This window comes from Balaenoptera borealis (genome assembly GCF_965194805.1).
Source record: "Balaenoptera borealis genome assembly, chromosome: 6".
Classification (NCBI taxonomy): Eukaryota; Metazoa; Chordata; class Mammalia; order Artiodactyla; family Balaenopteridae; genus Balaenoptera; species Balaenoptera borealis.
The window spans coordinates 20,175,172-20,198,652 of NC_138863.1; the positions used below are offsets into that span (position 1 = coordinate 20,175,172).

The following is a 23,481-nucleotide window of genomic DNA, read 5'->3' on the forward strand; positions in this document are numbered from 1 at the left end:
AAACAAAGCACAGCTCTTATAGGGCATACAGCCCCCTGGTAAACTCAAGAAGATAAATACTGTTTGAATAAATGTAGTGACCAACTGAGATGACCTTTCTAGTCCCTTGCAGGTGTAGGAGCCTATAATGCACCCCTTTAAGAAATCCCTCTTCCTTTACTATCTTTTCTCTTCCTATCCTTACTTCCAACATAAGCAGGTCTTTTTGGCCTTTTTAGGAAGCACAATACCCTGGATTCTGGATGAATCCAGGGCCCACCAGAGCTTTGGAAAAGCAGAATGAGGTGGAGGAGTAGTCTAAGGAAATGTTTGTCTTATCTCTGCTTCTTTGAAGAAGTTCCTCATAACTTACCTCAGAGAAATTTACCACTTGAGCTCTCAAAGACCAGGGAAGAAGGAAGAGAGAAAAGAGACATCCAACTTCTCCAAGAAGAAAGACAACGTCTGGATTAACAAGGCCCACTGGTCTCCAAGGCTAATTCATGCTGTCCTCATGCACATTGGACTCATGGTCTGGCTCTGACCTCTGAAGGATGGCTTTCAACTAATGCTCTCTAGATGAAGCAGAGGCTGAAGCCTGGGAGGATCTTGGCCAGGGCCACAGCCATGACCTCAGACCCTTCAACTGCACCTGAGTACACACTTCCAGGGGAGATGTGCTCTCCATGGAGAAACGACAGCTCTGGCTCATGGGGTCCCTGTGAGATCACCCCAGCTGGTCTAAATTAGTGTGTGTCACACACACATACACACACACACACACACACTTTTTTAAAGCCCAGAACATAGAATATCCTTTTTCCATTCTTGATTCTGTACTCTGACCTTCTGCTAAATCAACTTTTTAAAATATAATTTTCTCTTCTGCTTACCTAAAATGTTTCTGTACTGAATTTGCCGAGCAGCCAACACATTTGTAAAAGCACACAGGCAAGCTAAACTCACTTCCTAAGCCAACTTCACACCTGAGTATGAAGAAGACATCTGGCCTTCAAAAATGAACTGCTTTCCTGACAAAGGAATAACTTCCCATCGCCAAGGGAGAATGTGCTCCATCTCCCACTCCCCTCTCCTTTGTCCCCCTCCTTCCCCTTTCTTCTTTCTCTCCCTTGAATTTCAGCTCCCAAATGAGGTCAGATCCCAAAGCCCAAATAAGTGGAGGAGGGTTCACGTCTTCTCAGCTGAATAATTCCAGCTTACCCAAGCACACAGTGTTCACAAATAATGTTTGCACACTAGGTTTGCTGCCTGCTGGGCTGATTTCTCTCTCCCTCACCCTCTCTCTCTCTCCTTCCAAACCAAGGGCTGGAGATAGAAAAGAAAGTTTGAATCATATTCAAAACACAGAGTGAAAACACTTTGATTTCAAAAGAAAGAGGAGAAAACAAGAGACTTAGCCATCTTTACTTCTTTTTCTTTTTTCTTCTTAAACTTCTTTACTCTTAAAGGCCCTTTACTTTGAAAAGACCTTTTGGTGTTTTGCTTCATAAAACTCTGGTGTGAGAAAAAATAAAAGCATACACATTTTCACAACTGTGTAGTCTTAGAGTGATGAGCTCATATTTATTATGCTGTGTCTTCTGCTGATAAGGGGAAACAAAAATTGACACAAAGAAAATGCTCACCTAGCTTTATTAAGACAAATCTCTCTGTATCAGTCAATGTCCAACCAAAAATAATGAAAGTCACATTTGAGTATCTAAAACAGAGTGATTTTAGTACTGGGAATTACTCAGGTGATAGAAGAGCTGAGAAGTCAGACAGGAGATAATGAGGCAAATCAGAAGACAGCAACAGCAAGATGCAGCTACTGCCTGTAGGCTGCAGGGACAAAGGAGGAGATAGGACTATCAGAACCCAAGGGCTGGGGCCACCAAACAGAAGCTGGAACCACAGCACACTTGTCTAGTAGGATCTGGAGTCCAGGAAGACAGGCAGCTGCTACTGGAGAGACCCCCAAGGTGAAGAAGGTGAAGGAGAAATAACATGGCTCCTCTCTTCCTCCCTCCCTCCCATCTGTATCAAGTGCCTTCTACTGGCTGAACTCAGCTGGAAGCCACCTGATTCTGGGAGCCTGGGAAATGCAACCTGAAAATAGTCAGTCCCTTGAGGCACCAAGCAGAGTTGAGAAGCGTGAGAGATGTGGTTGAAGTTCAGGTTTTGGTTCCACACGCACCCCCCCCACCACCACTTCTCCCTCTGCTGTGTCCCCACTGCCAACATCCCCACCCAGCCATTGAACAAACTTGATGTGGGATCTGGATGGGCTGGAGATTGGGATTGCAAGGAAAAATGCCTTGGAAGTAAAGCTCAAGTTCATACCCAAATTCAGCTCTATCAGGCTCTCATCCAGGGCACCTTCCCCTTAATCGCTAGGGCCGTCACCCTGTCTAGTTTGTGTGTCCAATCCTAGGATGTGGGAAATGCAATGAGTTCCAGACAGAGCATGGATGGAAAATTACTCCAGACCCATGTCAGGGAGCATTCAAACGAAGCTGAGCTAGAAGTACAGGGTGCCTGGAGGCGCAGGGTATTTAGTCCCGTTCTCTACTGAGAGCAATGACCAACCACAGGAGAGGATACTGTGTCAGAGAAGAGATATTGCAAGATCTTCCTGGATGTCCCCTGAAGGCTCCTTTTAAGCTTTTCAGCAGCCAGGCCTTGCTAAACATGTGCTCCCTTGCCAAGCTCACTCCCCAACCCCCAAGGCTGGCACAAAGCCCTTGGAGATAGAAGTGTCAGAAGACTGCTTTGTTCAGAAAGGCTCATAAAAGAGCCCTGAATTCACTCTTAAATAATCCACTCAGGATGGAATTCAACAAATCACAACTAAATCCTCCTTTTGGCAAAATGTTTCCATCTTAATTATAACTATTATTGCTTGTGTTACTGAACATGTCTTTCTCTGCCCTTAAAAATGGAGGAGGGGGCTTCTCTGGTGGTGCAGTGGTTAAGAATCTGCCTGCCATGCAGGGGACACGGGTTTGAGCCCTGGTCCAGGAAGATCCCACATGCCGCCGAGCAACTAAGCCCATGCACCACAACTACTGAGCTTGTGAGCCACAACTACTAAAGCCCGCACACCTAGAGCCTGTGCTCCACAACAAGAGAAGCCATTGCTATGAGAGGCCCGATCACCACAACGAAGAGTAGCCCCCACTCACCACAACTAGAGAAAGCCCACGCGCAGCAACGAAGACCCAACGCAGCCAAAAATAAATAAATAAAATAAATTTATTAAAAAAAAAAAAGTGGAGGAGGAGGAGAGAAGCAAAAGTACAATATAAACAGAGGAATGGAAAATTACCCCAGCAAAGTGTAATGGCTAAACAATGACTAAGGGGGCTGTGATATGCATCAACACAGGTCCATGTGCGTAAACAGTGTGTGGTGGGAAGGGAGATGATGTGGATGATCTCGACAGAGAGGGGGCATTTAAGCTGACACAGAGTTTCCTTTCCCTGGGAGGGGAAGAACAAGGTCACCATTAGGAGGATGGCTGAGAGAGCGGGGTCCTTTTTCTTTGGTCTGGGAGGCTCTGAATGGACAGCGGATGGACACAGACTATGCAGCCCAAGCACCTTGGGATGTACTTAAAGAGGCTGAGGGAGAACACTGAAGCAGGATCTGAGGCTGGGGCTCCTGAGTCAAACTGCCTTGGTTCATGGCTCTGTCCCACCTCTTGCTTGTGTTATCACCTGAGGCAAATGATTTACTCCTTCAGAACCCCAGGTTCCTCCTCTGTAAAATTATATGTGTCAGGCACTGTTCTAGGTGCTGGAAATACAGTGGGTGGGGTGCTGGTGGGTGAGGAAGACATCCTTGCTGTCAAGGAGTTCATATTCTGGTGGGAGGAGAAAGACCATCCGCAGGTTGACAAACATAGAGTATAATGATGGTGAGGGCTATAAAGAAAAATAAGGCCAGGTAAGAGGGAGAAAGAGTGATAGCAGAAGGGTTTGAGCCATTTATTGAGTGGTCAGGAAAGAGCTCTTTGAACACGTAACATTCAAAGAGATGTGGACAAGGAGTGAAGGGGAGAGAGCCACAAGGTATATATGGAGAAGGTGTTCCTGGCAGAGGGAACAGCAAGTGCAAATACCCTGTGGCTTCTGAGGCTTTTTATACGAGTATAATATAAAGCATTAGTGCAGCTCCTGGCCCATAGTCAGCACCTAATAAAGGTTAGCTATTAGTTTTAATCATAAATGGAGTATCCATAAGATACACTTTTGCTCAAGGTAGAACAGCAAGAGCAATGAGAGGATCAGCGACTCGCTCCAACTTCAGAACCTTGCTCTTCCCCCACCTTATGTAACATTCTTCTGCTTATCAAGACTGATGGTGCTCTCAGCGTTCAGTTACCTGCAAAGTAAAAAGAGGCACAATACATGATAACCTAAACCAGCAGATAACCCAAGAGGTCCTGTCCATGCTTTTAACAGATGACTTTGGGAAGACATACTTGCCTAGTTCTGTTTTATTCACTCTAGTATCAACAGGAGGGTCATGTGGTGCAGAAGTTGGCATCACATGCCAAGCAATCAATTCCTGGTTGTGTGATATCAGACAAGTCCCTTTGCCTTTCTGAGCTCACGGGGTTGTTTTGAGGATCAGATACAATGACAACTATGGGGGCCCTTTGTGAACCATAAAACTGGCTTGATTATTGCTTCATGATGAAAGTTGAGTGAATCTTCTGAGCTCACAACCACAGTTGTGGTGGGACATGACCCACCCACACTTTGTTTTTTTTTCTTTTTTTAAAATTTTATTTATTTATTTATTTGTTTGTTTATTTATGGCTGTGTTTGGTCTTCGTTTCTGTGCGAGGGCTTTCTCTAGTTGTGGCAAGCGGGGGCCACTCTTCATCGCGGTGCACGGGCCTCTCACTATCGCGGCCTCTCTTGTTGCGGGGCACAGGCTCCAGACGCACAGGCTCAGTAATTGTGGCTCACGGGCCTAGCCGCTCTGCGGATGTGGGATCTTCCCAGACCAGGGTTCGAACCCATGTCCCCTGCATTAGCAGGCAGATAGTCAACCCCTGCGCCACCAGGGAAGCCCCACCCACACTTTGGATGACTAGGAGACACAAGCTTGAGACCAACACTTGCCCCAAGAAAGTCACAAAGCCACTCAGAGTCACAAAAGAATTCTTCTGTTTTTAATACTCCCTAGGATGAGAGTTGATGACGTTTGTTTAGATTGGCATTGAAGGGGAATCATTCTGTTGTGAACCCAAGTTGCTTAGAGAAGAGTTGATGACACTGTCAACAATTTGATTAGAACAGGCACACACTGCAGGGGATAAAGTGGGCCGGGAGGATTTCTCACACTTTTCTACTGAGATATAGACTACAAAAGTAAAACCCTAGACATGACATGGCTTCACAGGAGATTCAGTTCAATACTAAGCTGAATAAGGATTTCAAGAGCTGCAACTGAGATTCTTAAGGTAGAGATTCAGAGAAACCAGTATGTTCACTTCAGTCATCTTTCATTATTTCAGAATCACTGAACTTTAGAGCTAAAAGAAATGAAGAGGTCTCTTCAAGTGAATCCTTCTAAATGCTGGGGCTAAAAAAAAAAAAGCAAATAGAAGTTAAGGAAAGACTCCCTGGTGTTCTACACTTTAAGGATAGGATAGTAACAGCCCAGTACCAGCCCAGGCTATTATTGAGCATAGGGCATTGGGCCAGATAGAAACTGTCCTTGAAACTCAATTTAGTAATAAACACTGGCAGAGAGGGGAGACAGAGAAGGATAAAGAGGACTCATTTAAAATTCCTGACACTTTCCTCAAGATTCTTTCACAACAGCAAACATCTGATTGGGTTCAGCTGGGTCAGGTTGGATTGGGCTGGTCTATTCTATTGCTCAGAGAGAGATACTTATGTTACAAAGCCCAAATTTCAACCCAACTTGGAGCAAGCACTAGATGAGAAGGAGGAGAGATGATGCCAGGAAATATGCCCATATATCCTCCAAGGACCAGGTACAATCAAGGCTAGTTGTACTGGACAGGCAATGTGTCCATAGCATGCCTACCATGAATATGTTCCTTTGAAGGAAACCAGTGTCATCAAGATCTTTCCTACCTAACCTTCCCACCATCCTAGGAGCATCTCTAGTAGCTAATAATGGCATTGGCAACTTTAGTAAGCATGGCCATTCTGTATTATTTACTTACTGAGGAGAAAATATAGGGAAGAGAAACTAGAAGAGTAAAGAGAAATAAAGAGGGAGAGAGAGAGAGGAAGGAAGGAGAAAAGGGATAGGAAAAAATAAGGTAGAGAATGATGAAGAGGCTGCCTGATGTTGCTTAAAAAACATGAGATTAGAAATCTGGGGCTTCCCTGGTGGCGCAGTGGTTGAGAATCTGCCTGCTAATGCAGGTGACATGGGTTCGAGCCCTGGTCTGGGAAGATCCCACATGCCGCGGAGCAACTGGGCCCGTGAGCCACAATTACTGAGCCTGCGTGTCTGGAGCCTGTGCTCCGCAACAAGAGAGGCCGCGATAATGAGAGGCCCGCGCACCGCGATGAAGAGTGGCCCCCACTTGCCGCAACTAGAGAAAGCCCTCGCACAGAAATGAAGACCCAACACAGCCATAAATAAATAAATAAATAAATAAATAAATAAATAAATAAATAAACAAACAAACCCAAAGTTTAAAAAAAAAGGTGGATACAAAAAATATATATATAAAAAAGAAATCTGAACTGGGTTCAAATTTTATTTTAGTGTCTAAATAGTTTTTATTCCAGCCCAGTCATGGTGGGGGAAAAAAGTTGAATAAATAAATAAAGCAAGTGGAATACCATAGTGATGTAAGCAAGTTTTCATAAGGTTTTTGGCTTCCTTCCCACCCCTTCCCAGGGGCTGTCACTCTCTCTACCTTCATCACGGTTCACTCATTTCTTTCCAGTTCTACATCAAGCTTAAGAGAGACCTGGACATCCATACTGAGCCAGGCTTTCAAAGAACTCAGACACTTTTGGACCTTCCTGATCCGGGAAATTTGGGATCTTGAAGGCTAGGAGCTGTGACTCTTATGGAATGATTGATTGGATGCCTGATATCAGGAGATTTAAGCTGATTCCTGAGAAACATTAAACATTACTGAAAAAAGGGTTGAGAGAAAAATGGGTTTTCCAACCATGAACTAGTGCCCACTGAAGCTCAGTTCTTCCAACTACCCATGTTTGGGGGTCAGCTGCGGAGCCTAAGGGTATTGACATCACATAGGAGCATGATCCCAGAAGCCTGGAGCAGAGACTTGGAGTTCTGAGCTCCATGGAAGGCCCTTCATTGGCGGCCAAAGTTTTAAAATGTGCTTGACAAGCAGATAGGAAAATTGGCTGTATATGCCTCTAATGTAACAGAGCTATTTGCTTTGAGGACTGTGCCTGCAGTTATTGCTTTGAGGGGAAAAAAATGCATAACTTTGGAAAAGGATGACTTACTTCCGCAAAGAACCCTGGTCTGTAGATCTTACCTTTAGGCACTGCATGGGATTCCTTCCATAGTTATGTCCCTGTATCCACATTATTCAAAGGCACTCACCAGGGCCTCCTGGGATCTGGTCCAGAGAAAAGGCACCATTCCAAGAGACACCCAGGATAGGTCTAAGTCCTTTTGTATCTAAGGTAGACATGCAGATAGAAAAGAATATATGGAAGGAAGAGGTCAATGAAAGAAAACTACTGATTGACTGAATACTGGGGTGTCTCATAACTTAAATGTATGAAAGGGGCAGTCCCCATTATTTATCAGTTAATTGAAATGAGTTTATTTTACACTCAAAGTTGTTGCTGGTTTGCTTTTAATAACCAATCACTTTGGAAACTAAAGAATACAGAAAAAGTATATTCTTTAGGATTCAACTCCACTCTATAGATTTTCAGAAAAAACAAATTTGGGTTGGAATTCCTGCTTCACCATTTCCTTACCATATGACTTTGGACAAAGAATCTGGAAAATGGGGCTAATAAGACACTTCTCACAGGATTTTCATGAAGATGAATGTTTTCTTGTTTAGGTGTGTGCTACTGAATAGGCATGTAGTAAGTGGGAGCTATAACTATTATTGCTGTGATTTGGGTGAACTGATGGATAATTATCTCACAAACAGACCATGGGGTTCACAGGACTCTTAACAAAAGCACATTCTACTAGTTGAGTGAGCCCCCATGAAATCAGCTCCACCTTACTGCAGATGGTAGAGTGGTTGAGAACACAGCTTAAGGGCAAATGCCAGGACTCCAATGCTAGCCACCTTACTAGCAGTAGGAATTGGTAAATTCCTTAACCTTTCTGTGCCTCAGTTTCCTCATCTTTAAAATGGGGGTAATAATACCATCTATTTCATAGAGCTAGACTGAGGATTAAATGAGATAATCCACATAAAATGTGCTTGAAACAAAGGCCTGGTACATAGTAGACACTGAATAAAGATGAGTTATTTATTATTACATGCTCTAACTTTTACCCAGGCTCTAGCTAGAAGAATGGAGCTGGGTTCTTTGTTTTTTGGTTTTTTTTAATGTAAAGACCATGCAGTCTACTTCATCTAATTTTTTTTTCACTTGTAGGGGGAGGGGTAAGGTATGAATTCAATGGATCAGACTGGAGAAACTACCTGTGTCTTATGATCAGTTATGGAAACTCTGGTGATATAGTGAGAAAAACCTGATACTGATCTCACTTGGGGATTGGAGGCTGGGTCACTCATTACCTGACATATATTAAGTTTCCTGATCTCTAAAAAGAGGGCAATAACATCTACCTTAAGAGCTATTGGGAAAAAGAAAAAGAAAAAAGACCTTTTGGAAAATGATGGGAGTACCACATGAAGATTTTGGCACAGACTTGGTACATACATGTTTGTTTAATTGATTTTATTGGGAAGACAGACAACTGGAGAGCAGTGGGATTCTAGGAAGGAGAAGGCCAGGTTGAAATGCCAATGAGTGGTAAGAATACCGTCTGTCTTCATTCTACACATGGCAGGTGGTCTGGCAAGGAGAGAGAGGTTGTGTGCTAGGAAGTCATTTTTGCATAAAATAACTAGGCTTTTCTAGTGCAATTGCCCTATGATCCATATTCAATGTGGTGTATATTGCTATAGATTAAAAATACACAGAGAATTCTCAGCATCCCTCCCACAAGGAGATAGCCTACTATGGTGAAAGAAGATTTGATTCAATATGGAAACCTTTTCTTTCTCTGGCCCCCATTTCTCCTACTTTCTATTCTGGTTCAGCTACCATTTATATACCCATCACAAGAAAACAGTGAGTTAGATACACCCCTCATCCCATTTTATAGAAAAGGGAACCCAAACTCAGAGAGATTGAGGAAGGAACCCCAAAGCCCAAAGCTAGTGAGCATGAAAGCTGGGATTTTAATCTGTACCTTGAGATGCTGTGTCTTTGGCTCACTCCACTAGGTACTGCAGCCTCTGGTACCCCAGCCCTGCCTGTACATCTGTATGGTGGGGCTGGCTCAAGAAGCCAGCACTGGAGCCATGCCAGAAAAGATGTGGCCATGGGCTCTAGTTTTTCTCCCAGTGTGACTTTTTGCTCATTCCCAAAACTACTTCAAAGGGAGTTGAAGTAGAGAAATGGAGCTCTGCCTCACTATGTCTGAATTCTATAAATTAGGGCTTTATTTGAAGCAAGAGTAACTTTTTTTCCAAAAAACCAAAAATGATTAAAAAGCCCTTCTAGAGGAACTTTGCACCCTTTGTTGATGTTTTTCTTGGAAGCTTATAATGAGCTCATAAATGCTAATGAGGAATGGTCTGTGGTTCCCAGCAGTGCTGAGTCAAACCAGCCACGTCAGAGGAGAGAATTCCACTGGGACTTGGGATGTGAGGGCCACCCCACCACCACTGGGCTGGCCTGCTTGCAGCAGGAGGAGCACCTCTGTCTGCTTTGCCAGCTCCTGCATTTGTCTGCTTGCACCCGCTCCATAACAGTCTCTCTGACCTAGGTTATCTCCCCTGGGGTGATGGCTCCAAAGGTCTCTTTTGCAAGTCAGCCCTAGGAGTTTTGAGTTCTCCATAGGACTGGTCATGTGCTGAGTACCCATGACTGTGCCCAGAACACAGCGAGGAGAGAAACGGTTCCCCATGTGCTGCCGCCAGTCTCATCATTTAGTAGCCTCAGCCATGTGGCCCTAAAGTCTCTGTATCAACCACCATCTGCTAGGAAGAAAGGGTGTGTGGGCTGAAACACAGTACAGAATTTAAGGAAGAGATTATCTACAAGGTAGAACGGGGTTAAAGGAAATCAGCAAGGGATGGTGAAGCCTCTTGCTGTCTCTGACGATATCCAACATCAGAGGCATTGCCACTCCCGGGTGCACAGGGACAGGAGCAGCTATGAGTGTCCCGGCCGTAAGAGAGCGTTGCTGTCCCAGCAGCCTGGCAAGAGGGGAACCTAGGGAAGATATCCCCGGGCCCCTCCTCCTCCCTCAGCCCCGAGCAGGAGCCAGCAGGCAAGGGAGCACATCGGTGCAGCCCAGAGGCAGCATCAGGGGCACAGAGCAGGGTAAAGAAGAGTGGAGAGCCAGACTAGAGGGGCTGAAGGAAATCCCCAGCTAAACAACCTTCCGGCCTTACCTCCTAAGACTTGCTGAAGGGACTTGAGGATTCAGGCAAGCGTGTTCCCTCATCCCTGCAACCAGCTGTTCCCTCTGCCTGGTGCTTCCTCAAACATATCTATCCATACCCATATCAACACGTTACTCACTTTTCAGACTTGACAGTACATGCCAGGTTCTCCTTGAAATGTTCTCTGAGCAGCCCAATTTCCGAGTCAGCCTTGTATTGTAGGCATTTTTGTGCTTCTCTAAGGCTGTCATTCATCTCTGAGAGTGAGTTGAAGAGAAGCACCATGTCCAGTATTTCCTGTGCTGTGTACAGAGCAGATCCTTCTCAAGGGATGTGAGGGTGAAGGAGCAAGGTCATCTCCTGCCCTTGAGGTCATTAGACTGTCTATTCATGTGGTTAGTTAATTGCAGACAGATGACTCAAACCAGGAAAAAGATGCACCCACGACAAATTTATGGCCCTGGGTTTAATGAGAAATATCTTCTCTCCTCTGCCTGGTGGTTTGAGGGATGGAAGGAATATAGAGTTGGGAACACGGAAGTTGATCTAAGTCCCTGGGGATCTGGAAGGACACACTTTGTACATTGACCAACACAACTTTTTCACTTTGTAGGGTACGTAAAAATACCAATGTATTCATCATAGAACACTGTTTAGAAATCATTAAAGGTCTTGATCTACTGCCCCCTCTCTTGAAAGCCTTTGCAGCAGTTATTCAAAGAGGGAGAAGGCAAAGAAAGGAAAAGAAATAAATGTAAATAAAAGCACCTTGAGTACCTTGCTGGCCCCCTGGTACATTCTGCTAAAAATATGCAGTTTATGGGCTTCCTTGGTGGTGCAGTGGTTAAGAATCTGCCTGCCAATGCAGGGGACGCGAGTTTGAGCCCTCGTCCGGGAAGATCCCACATACAGTGGAGCAACTAAGCCTGTGTGCCACAACTACTGAGCCTGCGTGCCACAACTACTGCATGCCTAGAGCCCATGCTCCACAACAAGAGAAGCCACCACAATGAGAAGCCCGTGCACTCCAATGAAGAGTAGCCCTCGCTCGCCACAACGAGAGAAAATCCGCGCACAGCAACGAAGACCCAACGCAGCCAAAATAAAATAAATTAAAAAAATAAAAATATCCTGTTTAAATGTAAGCCTCACAATCCTGTGAGGTGGCGTTCTCAATTTATAGATGAAGAAATTGAGACTCAAGAGAAGTCCTTTCCCAAAGTCGCTGGTCACCCAGCTAAGCTAAAATGAATAAGGAGTCTGACGCCTGCAGGTGCACAGTGCACTTTAGACACCGGCCCAGGCTCTTCTGTGGGGCAAGGTCTCAGTTCTTCAAAACTGCCATGTGTATCTTCTGCGTTTCCCGATGGTCACTAATGTTAGGCCCTGGGCTTAAGACATGAAGAGCCCTCTCTGCTTCTACAGACTGGACTTTACACACAGGGGTTGATGGTTGTCGGTGAACAGCGAGCCCTGCTGAGGTGCGATGCCGACCCGGAACCAGGAGGAAATCTAGGGCTTTTGGGATCTGCGTTGTCAATGGCATGAAGGTCCCTTTACCAGTGGGGTAAAGAGGCTGAGGTGTCCCAAGTTTCTGGACACTTGGATTCCTGGAAACACTCCAACTTCCTTAGGAGCAGAGGGCTAGGCTTTTGGACCTGTGCTTTCTGAGAAAGGCCTGGAAATTTTGCATGGGCTTCTAGGAAATCCTTACATTTTCACCTCTTTCTTCCACTTTCCTGTACAGTATCCTTGCTTCTGGCAAAGCCTTTCTCCCAAGCTGGAGTCTGGATACCAAAAGAAAAAGGTCTGCATATATTTAAGGTACTGATAAGCAAATCACAGGCAAAGCATTATGCAAGTCTTCCTTTGCAGAGACCTGCTGCCTCTGCCCACTCTCCCACCTCCTGGGATCCATGACTTGGGAATGTCTTACCAACGTGAAAACAAGTCTGGCTTGGTCTATTGCGAGTGAAGATCAAGGCCAAAACTTCACTGTACTGAAGTGAAAAAGTCATGTATACCATCTGGCCGGAACTAGTTAATGGGGTTCTTTGTTTTTGTTTTTGTTTTTTAAAAGCCAAGACGATATGGGAGAAAGAGAGTGGAAGCATTTCCAGGAAGAGAGAGCTATGTGTGAGATGGTGTCTGAAGTGTGTGCCTCCCACTGGGATGTGAGATGGGTGTGGGTGCCTGTGTGTGTGCCCATGCTCGCGCGTGGGCATGCATGCCACGCCCGCGTGTCCGCACGTGTGTTTGTGCATGTCAGTGGAGGGGTTGCTAGGGGAGAAAGTGCACGGGTGCAGTAAGAAGTGCTGACAAATGGAAGCACAAAACTGCTAACTCCTAGGAAAGGGGGATCCTCCAAACCCCCTCCTGGCCTGCTTCCACTTCACTTTCTCCTCAGTCGCCTTCGTTTCGGGCTTAGGTTTCCATAAACACTGCAGTTATTTATTTTATTTTTGTTTGAAATGTTAAACGAGTCCCGAAAGGAAAAGCTGTGGAGGCAACTTGTGCCGTCTCCAGGGAGCAGTTGCACCACAGGCATTTTCTGCAGGGGTTTGGCGAGGTTGCCCCTCCCCTGCAGCTTCGCCCCCCCCCCCAACCACCACCGCCCCCCCCCCCCCCCCCCCGGTCTCTGGAGAAGCTCCCGGGCACCTCTGCCGGGGTCAGGACCCTGAGAATCCCAGGTTCCCTAATCTGACCCATATGTCTGTCCTCCCCAGAATGCAGCTCATCCCCCTCTCCCTCCACGGAGACCTCCTCATCTGGAAGGGTCTCTCTTCAGGCTGGTAGAACGATTAGCAATTCTAACGACACCATCAGCAACACCCAGAACGATGGCTAACATTCACTGAGTGCTTATTAGGTTCAAGGAGCTGTTGAAGATGAAGATGAGGCACCTGTATCAACACATTTCCCCCTCAACACAGGCCTATCGGGTAGGTGCTATTATTATGCCCATTTTACAGATGAGGAGCCTGAGACACGGAGAATTCAGAGACTTGATTATAAAAAACAAGGCCAGTCAGGAGCCTCAGGCACAAAGTTTAAGGGACTCACACACAAACTCAGTAATCCAGATAAATAATATTTTAATGCCACATTTTAAAATCCATATTAATGCAAAAATTCCATGATGAACAAAATATCAAATTTAAAATAAAGACAGGATCAGTAGATTCCAGTCCAGTCTGTGTGGCTGCAGCTCTCCAGCCCCGTGCGGCGCTGCCCTGTTCAGCATTCATTTAGGGCTCAGGATGTGCCGAGCAGGGTGCTTGCTTTGGCCGGACGTACCTCTCACTCATTCTTGTAGCCTGGTGTGGCTGGAATCCTCACTGAAGAGATGGGAACGCTGACCCTGAGGGCCAAGGGCTTTCTCACTTTCTGTCCATTGTTTGCTTATGTGTGCGTCTGCCTTCAAAGAACAACAAACTCAAATGGAATCTCCAGCAGGACTTGATCCCAAGTTCCCTCTGAGTCCAGTGTTCTTTCCGTGAGTTCACAGCTGCCCTTGGTGACCAGGCCTCCTCGCCCTCCTTGGCCAGGAAAGGAAGCTGACGGGCAGGAGGGGGAGCGGAGCCTCTTTGGGAGGCACAGGCCTCAGTGTGGGGTGGAGAGGGCAGGGAGGTTATGATTCCAGCAAGTCAGTTCTGACAAGCAATCTGCTGCTGCCTCCAACAAACGTCCCCCGAGACACCTCATGCTCAGCCAGGTGGTCATCCTGTGCCAGCAGGATGCAAATGTACGAAAGACCCTTCTCCTCTCCAGTTCCTCACCAGCCTGCCCGGGACCACCTCGCCCACCAAGTCTCCCCCGCTGCTCCTTATTGACTCAACAACGCACAAGACACAGGCGTGCATGTGCACACGCCTCCATCCCCACTCTTATCCCAGCTCCTCTAAGGAGCGGTCCCGAGCTTGCAGGGGGATGCAGGGAAATGTGGAGGGAGGTGGAAGACCCCAGAGCCAGAAGGCAGCTCTTGAAGAAAGAAAATGGAACCGCTCTGTTGTCATGCCCAAATCCAGGTCCCTGGGACAACCACGGTGTGGAACACACACCTGCTTGACTGTGCTCTCATTTGCCAGGAGCAACATTTTGGCACATTTAAGGCAGATGGGGAGGGAATTCTAAAGGGGTCAAGGAGGTGGGGTCAGGTGAAGTCATCTCCATCCATCCCTGTCTCTAAGAAGTCCAGACACCGTGGTCTCCCTCCCACTCCTGAGGCCCCATTGTAACATGCCTCCTACTTACCCTATGGATACCCCTTGACTTCTAACCACCCCTTCAACCTCACCTGTCCTCTAGGGTGGGAGAAGGAACAGGGGCTTTGGAGTCAGGCAGGGGTGGTTTCAAATCCAGACTTTCCTTCCTACTCTCTGTGCGGACGGGGACAAGCTGCTTGTACTCTCTCACTTGTTAAGTAAAATAGAATAATGGTGTCTACATAAAGAACCTGGAACAGTTCTCAGCAAAATGAATACTAACCCTCTTCCCTGGCTTCTTTAAGGCCCTTTCAGCATGGCTTCATCTTGCTTGCTCTTAAGAGTGATAGAGGCCATTTCAGAAGCTTGTAAAGATCATCTTTAGTATTCAGCCTTCACAGCAACTTCTTAGGTTTCCCCACCTGCACCCTGCCCCCAACATGCAGGATCCAACACCCCTCTTTTAGTTAGTCATCAAGATGTGGACAAAACCAAGTGTAGATTGTTTTAGAATCTTCACTCCAACTCACTTTGCCTCTTCGCTCCTATTAACTGCTCATGATGGAGGGCGAGGGGTAGGATGGTGGTGTCCACTTTCATACCCACAAAGAAGAGGAAAACCAAACTCAGGAGACAAGAGATATGTTTTGAACACTCAAGGGAGGGGGTCATACCGCTCCCGCACACTGCCCCACACCTGAGTCACTGAGCATGCGGAGTGATGAAGATTTTACAAGGCACGATGCTAGGGCATAAGGGCACTCCATAAATAGCACCCCTTTTCCCGCTAGAACTCTGAGCCAACAGAGGAATAAGAAGGAAGAAGAAAGCAGATGTAGAGCAAAATATTACCTTTGTTATGGTTAAAGCTGGTGGATGGGGCTTAGTCTGGGGACAAGTGGGTTTTCTCATTCTGAATCCCAGAATTGTGGGGAATTACCCACTTGTTACTGACCTTGCTGGGCTGAGGCAGGGTCCCCTGCAGGACAGATTCTGCCCCTGTAAAACTTGAGACCTAGAGGGGCAAGACAGAGCCTGTGTTCCCCACATGTGGGCTCACTCCAAGAGAAACAGGACAAAGAAGGGACCAGGCTACACTTTCCCTTCCAAATTCACCAGATTAGGTCACTTTTCCTCCAGGGAAGGAGTGAGCAGATGAAGAGATGCCAAGAGTGTTACTCTAGTGGAGAACCCTTCACTTAGAAGGAAATATCAGGAACGAGGAAGATGCACTCAATGTCCCCCCAACCCCAATACAATTTTTTTCTTTCAATTTGATAGTAAGAGCAAAAGCAACAAATATATATATATGTGTGTGTGTGTATATATGTATATATATATTAATATGTAATCTGTCAGGCGTATATATGTATATGTATACATATACATATATGAATATATATACACACACATATATGTTATCTAAAAATTAGAAAATAATAGTAACTATCTTTTAATAGTTTTGTGAACAATAAATGCACTTAGCACTTAATAAATACATTTAATAAATTCTAATCATTATAACAACTAGAACAGTAACTAAACACAGGAATGGGAGGCATTTATTCGGTCACATTGATTCAGCCACATTTACTAGGCAATGGAGGTTGACACAAATACACAGATACACTTAAATCAAAGCAGAGTAAGAGAAGCACCAAAAAGAAGAGCTCAGCAGAGAGAGACTGATGAAGAAAGTTCCCATGGCCATGGTGACATGTGCAATAGATGTTCTGGAAAGATGTTCTTAGTCAAATACGTTGAGGCAGGAAGAGTAGTCCAGTCTGAATGAGGTGTTATATTCTTGAAGAAAGTAATGGGAAGCAAATTTTCACATTTTCAGACACATCCCACCAGCCTCTCTTTGGGCTTGTTTCCCCCCTTAGGTATAGGAAAAGTAGCAGCGGAGATGAGTTCAGCACATCCTTTCAATTAGGGAGTGGGGTGTACACACCCTTCCAAACCACTCTTCCTAATGTCCGTGTTCTTTCCCCTACATAGGATGCCGTTTAGAGCTGAGAGTTCATCTCTGTCTGGTTCTAGCACCTCCCTGCTGACGCCCATCCCTTAGTGGACAATTCTGTCTTCTCGCTGGTTTGTGTTTGCCTCTGTTCCTCTCTGATGCAGCCCCTCCAGGCCACAACAACAATCTACCCCCTCTCCCAGAGCCCACACCCTACCACGGCTGACACCCTTTTATCAAACTGCATCTCTGGGCGTTGGTGGTGCAGAGCAAGCTAATGTCAGCACTTCCACCTTTCAAGCCAGTCCCTCTGGCCCCTTAACCACACACCATGCCTTCTGCTGACTTTCTCCCTATGTGTCAGCACATTCTCAGTTTAAGCTAACCCAGCCACACGCCCCTGGAGACACATGAGAACACCTCCCTAGCCTAGATGCATACATTTTCTCATGGTTCAACAGAAACTGTGGTCACTGAGCTGTAGAAGGCGACAAGCCATGTTAGAAAAACCAAAACAGAACCCTGTGAACCTGCACGAGTAAGGAGTAAGGAGTAAGCAGTCCTTGCTGGGTTCTCTGTTTTGGGGTTCCCGGGCCCATGGAGGACACAAATTGGATATCCCAATGTCCAAGTCAGTTGAAGGTTGGCCGCTTACATCCAATTCCTGTTTTATTCTAGTTGTGGCCTGGCAGAAACTTCAGCAGCCACCTTTGACTGTGCCTTAAACTCAGCTACCAAATCTCTCACCTGACTCCTTTTTTCAGGCGTGAAATGGAATCTTCTTACCAAGGACCAAACTCAGCTTATTGATTTTCCAATATTAGGGGAGTGCTAGAAACAACTCCTTGACTTTGAATCTGCTCCAGGCAGACAGACAGGTCAATACAGAAAGTCATTTGAAAGAGAAGACACGCACATGGCTTGTTATTTGGGTTAATACCACTCCTGCTCAGGGACAATGGTTCTAGGTCCAGAGTGAACTTGACTAAGGCAAAAGCATTAGAAACTCAGTCTTTAGAAATAAACAGTGTTCTCTAGATCTATTAGTGGAAACTGCTTTGGCTGGACACACCCATGAGAGATGACACTATTTCTACCCAGAACGGCCATGCTGGTCACAACTAGTCACCCAGGCTTAACATTCAGCATCATTCTGACTCCCTCCCCTCACTCATTTTCCACGTTCAGTTGGACAAACTCAATTTGGCTGCACAGTATTCTTCCTTTCCAGTTCCATGGTGACCACCCAGCTGAGACCCATTCCCGTTGACCTTCACCTGGATTATTGGAATAGCCTCCTCCTCCTCTGATTCTTCATTTCTTCCATCTCAACCCACCCAGCACTCTGAAACCAGATTTATTTTCCTGACTTTAATCCACTGTTAAATCATTTTAATTGTTCCACATGTGCCCCCTGAAAGACCAAAAGTGTCCCTTAACAGATGAATGGATAAAGAAGATGTGATATATATGTGTGTGTGTATATATATATATATATACATACATACATACACACACACAAACTCACACACAATGGAATACTACTCAGCCATAAAAAAGAATAACAATTTGCCATTTGCAGCAATATGGATAGACTTGGAGGGTATTATGTTAAGTGAAATAAGTCAGACAGAGAAAGACAAATACTGTATGATATCACTTATATGTGGAATCTAAAAAAGTACAACAAAATAGTGAATAAAACAAAAAAGAAGCAGATTCACAGATATAGAGAACAAACTAGTGGTTACCAGTGGGGAGAAGGAAGGGGGAGGGGAAACATAGGGGTAGGGGGAAGACAGGATATTATGGAATTATATGAAATCATGTGTGTGAAAGTTTTGAAAATTGTAAAGCACTATAGAATTTAAAGAATCTTTCATTCAATAAGGAAAAAAAAAAGACCAAACTCTTTCATTGGCATCCAATGCTTTCTAAAACCCTACCATGCCCTTCCAGTCATGTGATGCTTCTCCTCTCCCTGGACCCCAAGATACAGTCAAGCCCCATAACTCACCATTGCCCAAATTCCATCTTCCTGTGCTCTCCCTTTCTTTTGTAGAAACCATCTTATTCTTCACCCCATCTTGCCCATATTATCTATCTATTGACTAAAAACCATCCCTTCAGATCTGTTCTACAGTAGGAGATATTTGTGATTGGCTGGCCCAGCACCCCTTTATTTGGGGATTGCACTTCTTCTACACACCTTTCACATGGTAGGCACCTGACCCTGCATGGCCAATGCAAGTATTCCATCTGCAAGCCAGAGTGATTGGTCTAGATTTGATGATGAGAGACATCCAGGAGTAATCAGGGTCTTCTGGAAGGTTGGACAGACGGGTGTTGGAGACGAGGCGGTCTGTGGGATAAGTGCTCCCAACAGCCATCTTTCTTGGCACCTGGACAGAGGTGTGCCACTCAGCTCCAGGCTCTGCTCTACATGTTGGCTTCACTCTCAGGCAGAGTCCTGGTACCGTTACAAGCCTTTGTATGCATCTGTATCTGAGGTCAGATCTGCCTTTGGACTTACCAGTTGCATGAAGAAATAACTAGTTTCCTGTTTCCTTTCAAAAAATTTTTTTAAATAAATATTTCCCTTTAAAAGAAAATAGTTCTCTTTTTGCTTAAGTTGAAGTTTGGTTTCTGCCACTGATAAGTTAAGAGAGCCCTGAGCAGGACATTCCCCACATTTTGTGACAGGTACGAAGAGACATACACATATTCTGCCTTGTAGTATTTACCGGAGTGTATCATTTCTACAGAGTATGCTGTAAACCACTCCAGGGCAGTATATCTTACACACATCTGTGTCCTCTGTGGTACCTAGCACATAATAGGACTTCAAACGTACTGTTCACTTGGTTGAGTGAACAAGAAAATAAATATTAGACAGGCATAACCTGTTCCCCAACATGATTCTCACTGACCACACTCATCCATCCATAAACTCTGGAAATATCAAATACACATTTTGTTGCCAAGGACATTTCTAATCCGTAAAAATAACCTAAAATAACATTATCTATGTTTCCAGACTTTATGGACACCCTGTAGAATTCTAAGTGGGAAAACATGACTTGGGGGTTTCATGGATTCAGCCTTTCCCACAGCTCTGGGTCTGAGCTGAGTTAACTGAGAGATGCTGTCTCAGCTTCAAGGGCCCTAGTAATTAATGCCCAGACTCTGCTGGACTTGGGAACCATATAATGGCTGAAAGAGGCTTTTAAAGATGAGAGGGAAGAGGTCAGACCTCTTGAGGAGCACCCTGAAAAGGGAGCTAGCATCAGAATATCCATGTGAGGAGAAAACCAGCCAGACAATCCAGGCACAAGAGCCTGCCCACCATATTTCCTACTAGCTGGGGGGAGGTTTCTACCTCATTCTATGAGAAGATGATCTGTTTATCTAAGGGGGTTTTAAGGAGTGCTTCCGCTTTTTTAGTGGTTGTGTCTTTTTCTAATTTCCTGTTTCTTCTTCCCACGTTTGGGGTGGTCGGCCCATGCCTCTCGACGGGGCCCTTCTTTGGTGTTGGAAATACTGGGCCGGTGTTTGCTTCTGACTTTCTTGCCCAACCAGACCCCACCTACCCCAAACCACCGTTCTTCCCTGTCCTTCGGAAAGAATCCAGTGGCCCAGTAAGTAGCTGTTTCCAGTCAACTAGCCAAGTGGAAACTGGGTCAGAGCCCCAACCCGCGGTGCTCCCTGGTGCCACTGAGGGTGGTGGGCAGACAACGCTCCAACTGCCATTCTCCCCTCCCCTTCCCATGCTTGGCGGGGGAGCCCTTGATTCTCCCCATCTGGCAGTACAGACCCCTCATTCCTTGCGTGTACCTAGGAGATTAGGAAGATGATGCCACACCTGACCAAACCTGTCCTCTTGCTTCATGGCAGCGAGGGGGCAGAGGCTCCCCAGTTGGGAGGAGACATCACTGGTTGGGCGGGTGGGGGGCATGTCTTTCTTCCTGAGCTCAGACGTCTTCCTACAAGAATGTCTTGCCTGCTCCTCAACAGGGTTACAATCTGGAAACTGGAATAATGTAATTTGAATGAAACTATTTGAGTCTTGTTCGTGTGAGTGCACATGGGTCCACCATGGATATTTGTGTGCCCAAGTGGGTGCACACACAGGTGAACATGCACATGTGCCAGCCCTTATTTGCACACTACCTTGCACAGAAATGTGAAAGAAGAAGGGAAGTGGAAGAAAAGGATAGAAGGACCAATTCAGAAGAAAGACAAAGGTAGATAAAGACAAAGATCAAAAGAGGCATCCCTTCCTCCACCCTATCCTAGGCCCTTTTGCCTCCTTGAGAATCTCGCACTACAAAACTTTTCCTCCCTCTCCTCTGTTTACAATCTCTATTTTCTACTTCTTCCCTCTGTATATAAATATTCTTAAGTCTTGCTCTCAAAAGAAAGCAGAGAAAAAAAAAAAAGAGAGAGGAGAGAGAGAGAGAGAAAGGAGGGAGGGAAGGAAAGAAGGAAGGAAGGAAGGGAGAAAGGGAGGGAGGGAAGGAGGAATGGATCTTAATGCCCCTCCACCCTTGCTGGGCTGTGATTGCAGGTCTCTGCTCTACTTTCTAGCCAGCCTTCCAGAGAGCAGTCTGCACTCACTGATTCCTTGCACTTACCCACGCTTGCCTCTTCAATGCATAGTAATCTACCTTTAGTCCCTACCACTACACTGAAAGGGTTCCAGCCAAGGGCACTGTAATGAACTGAATTGTGTCCCCCAAACAAAATTCTATTTTTTGTTTTACTGGAATGTACTGGAACATCTCAGTTCCTCAGAATGTGGCTGTATTAGGAGATAGGGCCTTTCAAGGGGTGATTAAGTTAAAATGAGATCATAAAGGTAGGGCCCTAACCCAATAGGACTGGTGTCCTTATAAGAAGAGGAGGAGGCGTCAGGAGTGCCTGCGCCCAGAGGAAAGGACATGCAAGAGTGCGGCCAGGAAATGGCCGTCTGCAAACCAAAGAGAGAGGCTTCAGGAGGAAACCAACCCTGCCAGTGCCTTGATCTTGGACTTCCCACCTCCAGAACTATAAGACAATGAATTTCTGTTGTTTACCACCCAGTCTGTGGTACTTTGCATGGCAGCCCTAGCACACTAATACAGGCACTAATGATGTTCTTATCAAATTCAAAGAGTGCTTTGAGTCCTTGCCCGCAGAACCTCTCTGGAGCCTGTGACACTGTTCGGACTCCTGACCCCTGGAACTCTCCTCTGTTGCCTCTTGTGAGGTATCTCACCCCTGGTTTTCCTTCCACCACTGGCTACACTTTTCAGTTCCCTATACATGCTCTTCACTTTCCCTACATTTGCATGGCTTCCCGGGGCTCTAAACTCAGCCACCTTCTTTCCTTACTACGTATTTTGCACTGAATCACCCAACCAAATCCATGACTGCAACTGCCTTCGTGTGCGATGACCATGACTTCTAAATCTCCCACCCAGACCACTCTCCTCCTGTGTGCACAAGCATCTCCTGAAAATCACCACTGGATGACATGAGGTTAAACTTCACATGACAAATAGCAAACTTATTGTGTATCCCTCTTGTCCCTCAAATTTTATTCCCCTCTTATTGCTGTAGCCAGTAGATTTATAACTGCCCCAAATGGGAATCCTTGTCTTTTCCTAAACTTCCTTCTTAACGTCCCATATTTAATTGGTAAACAAATCTTATTGCATCTCCCTCTTTGCTATGGGCTGAATGTTTGTGTCCCTCAAAAATGCATATTGAAACCCTAATCTTCAATATGGTGGTATTTGGAGATGGGGTCTTTGGGAAGTAATTAGATTATGAAGGTGGAGCCCTCATGATGAAATCAGTGTCCTTCTAAGGAGAAGAAAATCAGCCTTCTCTGACTCTCCTTCATGTCAGGACACAGTGAGAAGGCAGCAACAGGAAGCAGGCTCTCACCAGACTCCAGATCTGCTGGCTCCTTGACTTCCCAGCCTTCAAAACTATGAGAAATAAATGTTTATTGCTTAAGCCACCCAGTCTATGGTAATTTGTTATAACAGCCTGGACTAAGATACTCTTAAATGTCTCTCAAATTGTTTTTTTCACCCACCCTTATCTCTATTTCTCTGCTTACTTTAGGGTTCTTACCTTTTTTTACTGGGATTATTGGAACAATTTCTAATAATTATTGAAATAATTATTGCAATAATAATAATATTGGTCCTATGTCTTCACTTTCATTTCCTTTATTTTATCCTCACTCTTGGACCAAAAGAGTGAATTCTATAAAAATATAAAGATAGGGCTTCCCTGGTGGTGCAGTGGTTGAGAATCTGCCTGCCAATGCAGGGGACACGGGTTCGAGCCCTGGTCTGGGAAGATCCCACATGCCGCGGAGCGACTGGGACCCTGAGCCACAATTGCTGAGCCTGCGCGTCTGGAGCCTGTGCTCCGCAACAAGAGAGGCTGCGATAGTGAGAGGCCCGCGCACCGCGATGAAGAGTGGCCCCCACTTGCCACAACGAGAAAGCCCTCGCACAGAAACGAAGACCCAACACAGCCATAAATAAATAAATTTAAAAAAAAAAGACTTTCTCTCTATTTCACTGTCTTTAAAAAAATAAAAATAAAAATAAAGATAATCTTAACAATAGGCTGCTTAAAAATCTTTCAGAGGCTTTACAGAATCAAAGTTAGCCCTTCTTCATGGAAAAACAGCC

The 23,481-nt window shown here is 45.5% G+C and overlaps 3 long non-coding RNA genes across 6 annotated transcripts in view; 1 reads left to right on the plus strand and 2 right to left on the minus strand.

Moving 5' to 3' along the window:
* The window catches only part of LOC309631380, a 24,929-nt gene extending 21,774 nt beyond the window's left edge, over window positions 1-3,155 (plus strand). The window contains exon 3 of the long non-coding RNA XR_014246235.1: window positions 219-3,155. This is a non-coding gene — a long non-coding RNA (uncharacterized lncRNA). The remainder of the gene's footprint in view (window positions 1-218) is intronic.
* LOC309631372 overlaps window positions 1-13,144 on the minus strand; it is a 19,736-nt gene extending 6,592 nt beyond the window's left edge. Inside the window, exons 1-3 of one of the 4 annotated variants that reach the window (XR_014246222.1) lie at window positions 10,758-13,144; window positions 7,499-7,644; window positions 3,165-4,365 (exon numbers count right to left, since the gene is read on the minus strand). This is a non-coding gene — a long non-coding RNA (uncharacterized lncRNA). Of the gene's footprint in view, window positions 1-3,164; window positions 4,366-7,498 lie in introns of all 4 variants that reach the window. The other 3 variants (XR_014246223.1, XR_014246224.1, XR_014246225.1) reach the window with 3 other exon arrangements.
* An 8,153-nt stretch (window positions 13,145-21,297) lies between these two features.
* LOC309631374 overlaps window positions 21,298-23,481 on the minus strand; it is a 473,017-nt gene continuing 470,833 nt past the window's right edge. Inside the window, exon 5 of the long non-coding RNA XR_014246228.1 lies at window positions 21,298-23,351. This is a non-coding gene — a long non-coding RNA (uncharacterized lncRNA). The remainder of the gene's footprint in view (window positions 23,352-23,481) is intronic.